General features: G+C 42.8%; 1 pseudogene; it reads right to left on the bottom strand.

Moving 5' to 3' along the window:
- Positions 1-5,910: 5,910 nt before the first annotated feature.
- Positions 5,911-6,720, bottom strand: LOC112809186 (histone H3.3A-like; annotated as a pseudogene).
- Positions 6,721-10,608: the final 3,888 nt, after the last annotated feature.

The following is a 10,608-nucleotide window of genomic DNA, read 5'->3' as shown; positions in this document are numbered from 1 at the left end:
CCAGGAGGTGCCAAGCAGCCTTCTCAGTGCCTTGGGGTTCCTCAAAGCTCTTTTAGGGATTGAAAGACTTCCAAGGTTGGACTGCCACAGTAAGACTTAGTTTCAAAAGAGGAGGGGATTTATTTCTCAACGCGATTTTAAAAAGTATAAAGACAGGACCCAAGGAGAAGTGGCTCAAGAATAAGTACCAGCCAGTACCAGCCAGTGCCTTCTCTAAAGACAAGGGACATTGGCAGTGTCCTCTCTCCTCCTAGGATGAATTGCGGCCATCCCTTAGACCCCTCCTACGTTGCTGGTGAGAAGGTAAAATGGTGGACCTTCAAAACGTTTGCTGTAGAGTTGCTCTGTGGGCCAGCCACTCGCCCCTGAGGTATATACCCAAGAGAATTGGAAGCAGAGACTTGAACAGAGACTTGCACGTCCATGTTCATGGCGATATTATTCCCAATAGCCAAAAAGTGGAAGCAACCCAAGTGTCCGTCAGCAGATGAATGGATAAACAAAATGTGGTCTAGCCACACAACGGAATATGATGATGCCATAAAAAAGAACGAAGTAGTGATCCATGCCACGATATGGACAAGCCTTGGAAACGTGCTGAGTGAAATAAGCCAGACACAAAAGACACATATTCTATGATTCCACATATATGAAATATCTAGCATAGGCAAATTTGACAGAGACAGAAAGTAGAATGGGGGTTGCCGAAGACCGGGGGAGGGGTGAATGGGGAGTAGCTTCTAATGGGTGTCTGGTCTGCTTCTGAGATAATGGAAAAGTTCTGGAACTAGGTGGTGGTGTATAGCTTCACACATCACAAACGTACTCTGTGTGGTTAAATTGTACTTTAAAATGGTTTAGGGGTGCCTGGGTCGCTCAGTGGGTTAAGTGCTTGCCTTTGGCTCAGGTCATGATCCTGGGGTCCTGGGATCGAGCCCCACATCAGGCTCCCTGCTCAGCGGGGAGCCTGCTTCTCCCTCTCCCTCTGCCTGTAGCTCCCCCTGCTTGTGCTTTTTCTCTCTCTCTGTCAAATAAATAAATAAAATCTTAAAAAAAAAAATAAAATGGTTTCAAATGGTAACCTTTATGTCATGGGTATTTTACACATGAGTTCAAGCCCCATGTTGGGCTCCCCGGCAGAGCCTACTTAAAAAGAAAAGACCGGGCGCCTGGGTGGCTCAGTTGGTTAAGCGACTGCCTTCGGCTCAGGTCATGATCCTGGAGTCCCGGGATCGAGTCCCGCATCGGGTTCCCCGCTCAGCGGGGAGTCTGCTTCTCCCTCTGACCCTCTTCCTTCTCGTGCTCTGTATCTCTCATTCTCTCTCTCTCTCAAATAAATAAATAAAATCTTAAAAAAAAAAAAGAAAAGACCAAAAAACATCCATGCCCAGGGACCCAGAATCCAGAAATTCTGATTTCATAACCTTTGTTATTTTTAAAGGCTCCACAGGTGACTGTAGTCAGGGTCCAACTCAGTGATTTGGGCAGGTTCTGACATCCAGAGAAGCCAGCCGAGGAATGGCATGGCATGGGAAAAAGGTACCTCCCTCTGCCTGCCCTCTCTTTTTCTCCTTTAATTTGAGAAAATCATGGTGAAAGATATAGAACATAAAATTTCCCATTTTAATTATTTTAAGATACTTTTAATATTAAATATCATTAATAATATTAAATATTTTTTAAGCTCAGAGACATTAAGTACATTCACATTGTTGTGCAACAAAAGCCGTCATCCATTCACAGAACGTTCTCCATCTTGCAAAACGGGAACTTGGTGCCCACTCCCCATTCCCATTCCCCTCAGCTCCTGGCAACCACCATGCTACTTTCCATCTCTATGAAATCCACTCCTCTCTGTACCTCATATAAGCAGAATCCTATAGTATTTGTCCTTTCGTCACTGGTTTATTTTAACATAATAGCTTCAAGGTTCATCCATGTTTTAGTGTATATCAGAATTTTCTTCCTTTTTAAGGCTGAATAACAATCCATTGTATGCCTAGAGCACATTTCATTTATCCGTTCATCTGTTGATGGCCACTTGGGCCGCTTCCATGTTTTGGCTCTTGTGAGTAATGCTGTTGTGAACATGCCTGTACGAATACCTGTTTGAGTCCCAGCTTTTGGTTCTCTTGGCTACATACCCAGAAGTGGAACTGCTGGATCATATGGTAATTCTAATCTTAACTTTTTGAGGAACCACCCGACTGTTTTCCAGAGCAGCTAATCAGTTTATATTCATGCCGCCAGTAAGGGTTCACCACATCCTCGCCAACACTTGTTATTTTCTGTTTACCTCGTGTGTTTAATCATAGCCATCTTATTGTCCACTGGTAGCTCATTGTTCATTGTGATTACCTGGCTTCCCTGTCTTATGGGTATCACGGTCCTGCTTTCACATGGAATACTCTAGTGTTTCATTCTCAAGGTTTTAACTGCAGACAGGTCAACTTGTGGTTGGAAAGATGTTTCTTCGAGAGACTGTGCATGAAGAAAACAATAGCTCCCTGTGCTGCCCCCACCCCCAGCCATACTTCTCCTCTCAGGGAACCAAGGTCTCCCCACCGAGATTCTGACCCAGTTTCTTCCCACCGCAACCACGAATTAGGCTCCACCACTGCTCTCTCCTTCTGCTTTGAAAATAATCAAACATACTCATCTTGCTTCTAGGCCACAAATGGTTGCTGGGTAGACATGCCCTGATGGCGAGCCAGGAGCCTCCAGCCACCCAAAGGGGAACTGATGAGAAGCAGATGCGTTTGCCCCCGTAGGGCCATCCATCTATCATTTCTTCCCAGCCATTGTCCCACAGCGAAAAGCTGGATCTGGGCTCCTGCAAGGATTATTTCTTCATCTTCTGGTCAACAAACTCGCTGTGGAGGAATCTGTTTTCCTCTCTCTGCCCAAATACCTGCCCTAAGGCTTCCTGGAGGAATGGCTTGGAGATGAAGAAGAAAAGGAGTTAATAACATACAATAGCATTTATTTGTCGGGCTGTGGGACAATCAGTAGACTAAGGCCACAATCTACACCTCACTCTGGAGGCTACCTACGTTGCCAATTTGAAAGAGAACTAGAGGGAGTAGACAAAGCCTAGAAGTAGCAGAGCCTCAATGTCAGCCTCTCCCTCCCACCTCTAGATGCAATTGCCCCCCACTCACCAAGTGGGCTAATGACCAGGCTGTGCAGGGTCTCCCTCCTCAGGCTTGCTTCTCCGCTCTTCCACACCTTCCCCCCGTGGCTCTGCTCTCGCGGTGTAAGAGCATAACATAGACTGGTGGGGGGAGGGGCTTAAACAACAGAAATTTATTTTCTCACAGTTCTGGAGTTGGAAAGTTCAGGATCCAGGCTCTGGCAAGATTGATTTCTGGCGATAGCTCTCTTCCCATCTTGCAGATGGCTACCTTCTCACTATGTCCTTACAAGGCAGGAGGTGGGGAGGAGAGAGGCAGGGAGGGAGAGAAGGAGAAAGAGAGAGAGAGAGAGAGAGAGAGAGAGAGAGAGATTTCTTTTCTTACAAGACCATAGTCCTACAGGATTAGAACCCCATCATTACAGCCTCACTTAGCCTCTTGACCTCCTGAAAGGCCTGTCTCCAAATCCAACCACATTGGGGGTTAGGGCTGCAATATATGAATTTTGAGGGGACACCACTCAATCCATAGCAGCTGCTGTACCGGGTTCTGTGTCAATGCCCTGCGGTGACGGCAGGGAGGTAGGCTCTGCTAATCTCATCAGGCATTGGCAAAATTTCTCAGAGACTGCTCAGAGCACAAGACCCCAGTTGGCTAAAAACTGGCTCCTGACAGCCAATTGTTGACACCCTCAGCAAGCCTCTCCTTGCACCCCCTAACATTTGAGGGACCCAGAGCAAGAGTACTAACAGAGGCCCCTATACCATACGCCTAATAATTAAAAATCATAAGTCAAGGCAACAAATTATTAAAATATATTCTGGGCGCCTGGGTGGCTCAGATGGTTGGGCATCTGCCTTTGGCTCAGGTCATGATCCCGAGGTCCTGGGATCGAGTCCCGCATCGGGCTCCCTGCTCCTTGGGAGCCTGCTTCTCCTCCCTCTGCTTCTTTCTCTCTCTCTCTCTTTCTCTCTCTCTCTCTCTCCCCCCCCCCCCTTTCTCAAGAATAAATAAATAAAATCTTTAAAAAAAATAAAAATAAAAAAATAAAATATATTCTATGTTCCGTCTCTTACTTTGACAACTATACCTTTATAACAACAAAATCAATGAATGTGTATCAAGTGATTTTTTTATACTTTTGAAAGTCAGCAAAAATTCAACGACTAAATTTAATTGTGATTATGCATGTCTGGATATTCTTCTCTTTTTTTTTTAAGTAGGCTCCACTCCCAAGGTGGGGCTGAAACTCATGACCCTGAGATCGAGAGTCGCATGCTCTACCAACTGAGTCAGCCAGGCGCCCCTGGTTATTCTTTTGATGGGCCAACAATATTTAGATGAATAATAAGGACATACATGATTGGGAATTTTATCTTGTATTTATTCCATAAAACTTATTTTTCTTGCTTTTATTACAGTGAAATCCGTTTGTATTATATGTTATTATAATCAAGATCCTTCAAATAACTTGTGGAATTGTCAGTTATGAACTAAAGTAGGGATCAGCCAGGGCACCTGGCTGGCTCCATCAGAAGACCATGCGATTCTTGATTTCAGGGTCGTAATTTCCAACCCCATGTAGGGTGTAGAGATTACTTAAATAAAAATAAAACTTAAAAAAAAAAGCAGGTGTCAGCAAAATTTTTCTGTTAAGGGCCAGATAATAAAAATGTGAGGCTTTGCAGACTGTAAGGTCTATCTTAACTACTCAACTGCCATTGTAGCCCAATGTTCTGATAGACAATATGCAAAAAAAAAAAAGGGGTGTGTGTGTGTGTGTGGTTGTGTTGTAATAAAACTTCACTGGGGCGCCCGGGTGGCTCAGTCGGTTAAGCATCTGACTTCAGCTCAGGTCATGATCCCAGGGTTCCCATGTCGGTCTCCCCGATCATCAAGGAGTCTGCTTCTCTCTCTGCCCCTTGCCCCCCACTCATGTTCTCTCTCTCTCTCTCTCTGTCTCACTTACACTCTCAAATAAATAAGTAAATAAATAAATAAAGTCTTTTAAAAAACTTTATTTACAAAAATAGGCGGTTTGCCTGTGGGTCATAGTTTGCCAACCCCTGCCAAAGGATTAAAAAATAAAATGTAATTGTATTAAATATATAAAATTTAAACACATTTTAATCAAAAAATAAAATACATGTACAAATTCTTTAAAATATTTTCCTGCTTTCAAAAAAGTTATTTTTCTAAAGTACTCAAAATTTTTAAAAAGGCAAACTACAAATGACAAATAGTATTAAAACTTTAAACTAAATTAAATCAATAATAATAACAATTAAATAATATTTAAGTTATTTTACTAGAGCTCAGTTGTCCTTTGGTTCAATCTTACTACGTATGTTTATAGAAAGAAAACTATCTGCAATTCTAGTATTCAATGCCCGTTGGAATCACCCTACACACATTGTATCTAGACCTACATATTCACAGATTTAAGAATAATATGAATGATTTATTATTGGAAAATGTCCCTCAGCCACCAAGTACAAGTGGTGTGAATTCAGTGCTAATGTGTGAACGCCTTCAGAACCATGAGGTGAAAGCCAGGAAACAATTTTTTTTTTTAGTTTAATGTATTTTAATAGCAAACTTACAGGAACAGCACAGAAGACAGACAACATTAAAAACATGTACTTGCATGTAGGACAACTCAGTTAGAAAAGTACAGCGAATGGATGGATCTACTGTATGATAAAAATGCTACAAACACCATTTAGTTGCCGTCAATAAGAAATTTACTTGTTTTAAAAAAATCCAAATGCTGGCATTGTCCAGAAAAATTTAACAGGTTTATTTATAATTGTTATAAAGTTGAACTGCTGAAACGTGTTCACTGAAACATTTTGACTTGCATTAATGCTTTATGTCCCCGCATTTATATTAAAAATTCACACACAAATGACAATGGAAAACCTGCCAATACCTGATTTCTGTCCCCTATTTTTCCACTTGCAATCACATACTTAGGTACCTTTTGACCCCATGGAAAAAAAATATCTAACGTTCAGAACTACCAATAACAGGAAGAAGAGAAATTTTTTTTTTTTTTAAAGAATGAAATGTTTTCCATCATAGCGGATTCTTAAGCACGTTCTCCACGTATGCGGCGCGCTAGCTGGATGTCTTTTGGCATAATTGTGACACGTTTGGCATGGATAGCACACAGGTTGGTGTCTTCAAGGAGGCCCACCAGCTAGGCCTCGCTTGCCTCCTGCAAAGCACCAATAGGCGCGCTCTGGAAGCGCAGATCTGTTTTGAAGTCCTGAGCAATTTCTCGCACCAGACGCTGGAAAGGAAGTTCGCGGATCAGAAGTTCGGTGGACTTCTGATAACGTCTTACTTCACGGAGTGCCACAGTACCAGGCCTGTAACGATGATGTTTCTTCACCCCTCCAGTAGAGGGCGCACTCTTGCGAGCGGCTTTTGTAGCCAGGTGCTTCCTCGGTGCTTTAGCACCCGTCGATTTGCGGGCAGTCTGCTTTGTACAAGCCATGGTACAGAAACTCCCTTACTTACCCCCCTTCTCCTTGGGCTGGAGCTCGGCAAGCTAGAGGCAGCGCTGGCGTTGGCGAGCGACGGCCGCCAGGAAACAATTTGCTATGCAAGAATCTATTGTGGTTATGCTATCAGAGAATGAGGATTTTATAAATTAATTTGTCCTTTAACCTTTGCACTCAAATCCCTTCTGGACCCCAAAGTAGTGTCCATCTCTGACATCTCTACAACCCAGAAACCTTCACGATTTTCAGACATGTTTTGTGGTTGTGATTGTTGTTGGATCGGGAAATAGGCCAAGAAATGAAGAAGTGTTTATGAATAGGGTTACTCATAAGAATAGCTGTTTAGAGTTATGGATCCTGAGTTACAGAAACATCCATGTATTCTTAGAGTCACTCGTTCATTCATTCATTTGACATTCGAGCTATGTCACAGCTCATGCCAGCTCGGGAGAGCCAGCTGGAAACATCTCTTCCCAACTGTGGGTTTGGGGACCTCACAGTGGTAGCTGGAAATCAGCTGTGGTGGGACTATTTACACCATGCACACTCTCTCTCTAAAATCAATCAATCAATCTTAAAAAAAAAATTTTTTTTCAAGAATTTTAAAGTGGTGGTAGTGGAACATTAAAACTAGTGCTGGGCCTTTTTGAGTGCAAGGACCTATGTGAGCCCTGAACTTCATCAATGGCTTTTAAAGTTTTGGTTCATGCCCACACCCTCCCAAGAGATTCTGGTCCCTATGAGTTTGTTTGTTTGGGTTAGGATATAAGTAAAGCTTTCCAGCCCTTGCTGACACCTCCTGTCTCAGCAGAGCCATTACTGACATGGGTGATGCAGGGGCAGGTTACTGGAAAGATCCAGAAGTTTGTCCTGGGGCTCAGGAGGGCAGAGGTGCATCCAGTGCTTCTACAGAGCCAAACCACCTCAGATCACCTACAGGAAGAAGGATTGAATTAGGAAAAGATGTTTCCTGACCTCCCACATGAAAAGGGAGGTAGCTTGGCTTAGTGGAACAGATGGGGTTCTTGCAAGCAGTTTCCAAGTTCTTGGTCTTTGACTTGCGAAAAGTCACCTTAACCTCTCTATGCCTTGGTGTCTTCATTTACAAAATGTTGAGCCTTGCAGGTGCTCAACAAATATCTATCCCTGCATTTGCATAAAAGAGATTGGCCATCATTTGGTTATCAGTTTAGCTTTTGCTTTGTTTAATGTCTGCTATTAACAATTTCTCCTCAGACAAATTTCAGGACCTCCCAAGAATCCACAGGGTTCAAACAGGATTGTCAAAACAGAGCCCTCTTGGCCCTTCAGGGTACATGAGAAATGGCTCAAGGGGGGTCTGCTGTGTGTCTCACATTCTGGTCCCCTTGGCTCAGGCGGTATACATGGTATTGTTTGGATGAGATTCCTGAGCTCGTCTAGGGGGATATCCGGGGGTATGCCCAAGGTCCCTGAGTCTTACCATACCATTATCATCTCAGCAAGTTTCTGGGACGGGGGTAGAATTTGATGCTAAGGAAAATAACTTTTCTCTGCAGAAGGAGAGACATGATGAGAGCGGTCTTCAAATACCTGAAGAGCCATCTTGTGGAAGAAAGTACAAACTTGAACTTTTTTAGTCCAGAGGAAAGAATCAAGAGCTATAGGCAGAAAGTCTCATAGATGCGGGTGGGTCCCAGCTGAATTTAAGAAAGACGGTGCTAATGGCAAAAGTGGTTCAACAAAGAAAAGGGCCGCTCAAGTAGTAGTAAACTCTTTGGGCAGGTAGCATTCAAGCTTGTGTCTGTCTATTAAAATGCTGCTAAAAAGTTTATTGGCCAGAGGGACAACTGGGATAGATGGTTTCCTTCCAGATCCTTCTAATACCATAGGAATCTATATGAATGCAAGGGACACAATCACATTTAAGCAGGCTCACTTTACAAAAAAAAAAAAAAAAAATCTAGGGGCACCTGGCTCAGTTGGTGAAGCGTGCAACTCTTGATCACAGGACTCATGAGTTTGGTCCCCACATTGGGTGTAAAGATTACTTAAATAGATAAATCAATAAATAAATCAATAAATAAATCAATAAATCTTTTAGAAAATCTGCTGTGATAGCATGCCTTTGGGGGGGTTATGTGGTTATCTTTCTGTCAGCAAGCTAAAAACATCTTCCACACCTCTTTTCTGTCATCTGACATCGTAGTCAAGGCATGATTCTTTGATCTGATGATGAAACAAAGGCCCCCAAAACTTGTGACTTCCCAGAGGTCATCCTGAATGTGTAGAGGAATTTGAAGCAGAACATAGATTTCCTGACTCAGAGCCCAACTCCAGTGACAGCCCACACAATGCAAACCATGCTCCATTGCTCCGGGATAGAGGAGGCTCACTTGACCAATTTGCAAATCCTCTCACTGTGTTGAGATGAGTGGAAAACAGAATGTGAACTTTGCAAGTTCAAAGCCTATTTCCTACTGGGAAAATGAGACATCTGGTTCGTAGTTAAAGAAGATGGATCCTAAGGGATCTTTGACAATGGGCTGCTTTTCTAAATCTGCCTTTTAGTAATTTAAACATACGTGCATCTGAAACATATGGATGAAATGTACAAAAAGCTAGGGATGCTGTTGGATTGGCAAACAATGAGAGACTCTTAGAATAATGAGGTAGCAGGGATTTCCAAGGGACTGATAGTCTATTCTGTCTTCTCCTTTGCCTAGAAATTTTGCTTCCATCAAGCAAGAAGTATGTGGTAAGGGTCTACAGATTTTCAGCACCTGTTGTGTTGGGTGGTAGTTAAAAAACAGGCCAGAGAAGAGTAGGTTCTCAGCGAAGATAGTCATATGATTCTGAAGAAGAAAATATCCTATGTTTTGGTGACATGCAACTGTGAGGAGCAGCAATGGGCCAAAGCATTCAATGTGAACTCCACTGTCTCCTGGGAGATGGAGCAAACTTCCATTGTGCACACTGAGTGTTACACTGTAGAGTTGGGGTGGGAAGGGCGAGCGTGAGAAATGCAAAAAACATATGGACAGGAGGAACTTGCCATTAATTGGCCTGCCATTAATTGAATTCGGTTGGATCATCCATTTTTGCATTAAAGCTACCTGAAGCAAACAAAGATGCTCCTGCATTGGAGGCCTCAAAAGTTCACGTTCAGTCTGAGTGTCTACACATGCATGTACGTGTGTGTGTATGTGTTTATGTTTTGGTTGTTCACTTGGCAGTGAATGTTTAAAAACACAGGCCTTTACCAACCACGAGTTGTAGGTTCTGTAGCCAGACTGTCAGACTTGGAAAGAGGCTCGGGAAGACCCGAGTCCAGGATGCCTCTGATGGCCCTGGCTGAGCAGAAGCAGGCATGGGAGAAATCAGATACTTTCTCCAACATTTCAAGGGGGGGGGCAGAAAGCAGACTGGCTTCGAGAACCCAAAAGGAATAAAAGGAGTTCCAGTAAGAAAGTTTGATTAGAAATGTAAGGAGCTATAGCCTTTTCTTTTTCTTTTTTTCAAGATTTTATTTTTAAGTCATCTCTACGCCCAACATGGGACTTGAACTCACAGCCCCAAGATCAAGAGTTGCACACTCTATTGACTGAGCCAGCCAGGCACCCCAGAGGTATAGCTTCTTCTGAAAAACAATCAAGCAATGGGAAATTATGGAACACAGGTTTTAAAAGACACTGATAAAATGTAAATCTGATGTACAACTGTACCTTTTAATTCAAAGAATAAACACAGATCACTGGCTAAGTATATATTTTGCTTACATCTCTCTAACAGGAAACAGAAAAGAAATTAAAAAGCTTTAAGACTTTAAGTGTTTGGGGGCAATTAGAGTCTGTTTTTTAAGTCTGAAATTATTTCAAAAAGAAGTTAAAGAATGCTATAAATGTTCACCAAAATACATGAATGGGAAAGCCCGTAGCAACACTATTCGTAACAGCCCCAAACTGAGAACAACCCAAATGTTCATC

The sequence above is a fragment of the Callorhinus ursinus genome, unplaced genomic scaffold, assembly GCF_003265705.2.
Source record: "Callorhinus ursinus isolate GAN/ISIS: 27379988/994484 unplaced genomic scaffold, GSC_fseal_2.0 scaffold33, whole genome shotgun sequence".
Taxonomy (NCBI): domain Eukaryota; kingdom Metazoa; phylum Chordata; class Mammalia; order Carnivora; family Otariidae; genus Callorhinus; species Callorhinus ursinus.
Note: the sequence above shows the minus strand (reverse complement) of the source record. Positions and strands in the feature narration are given on the sequence as shown.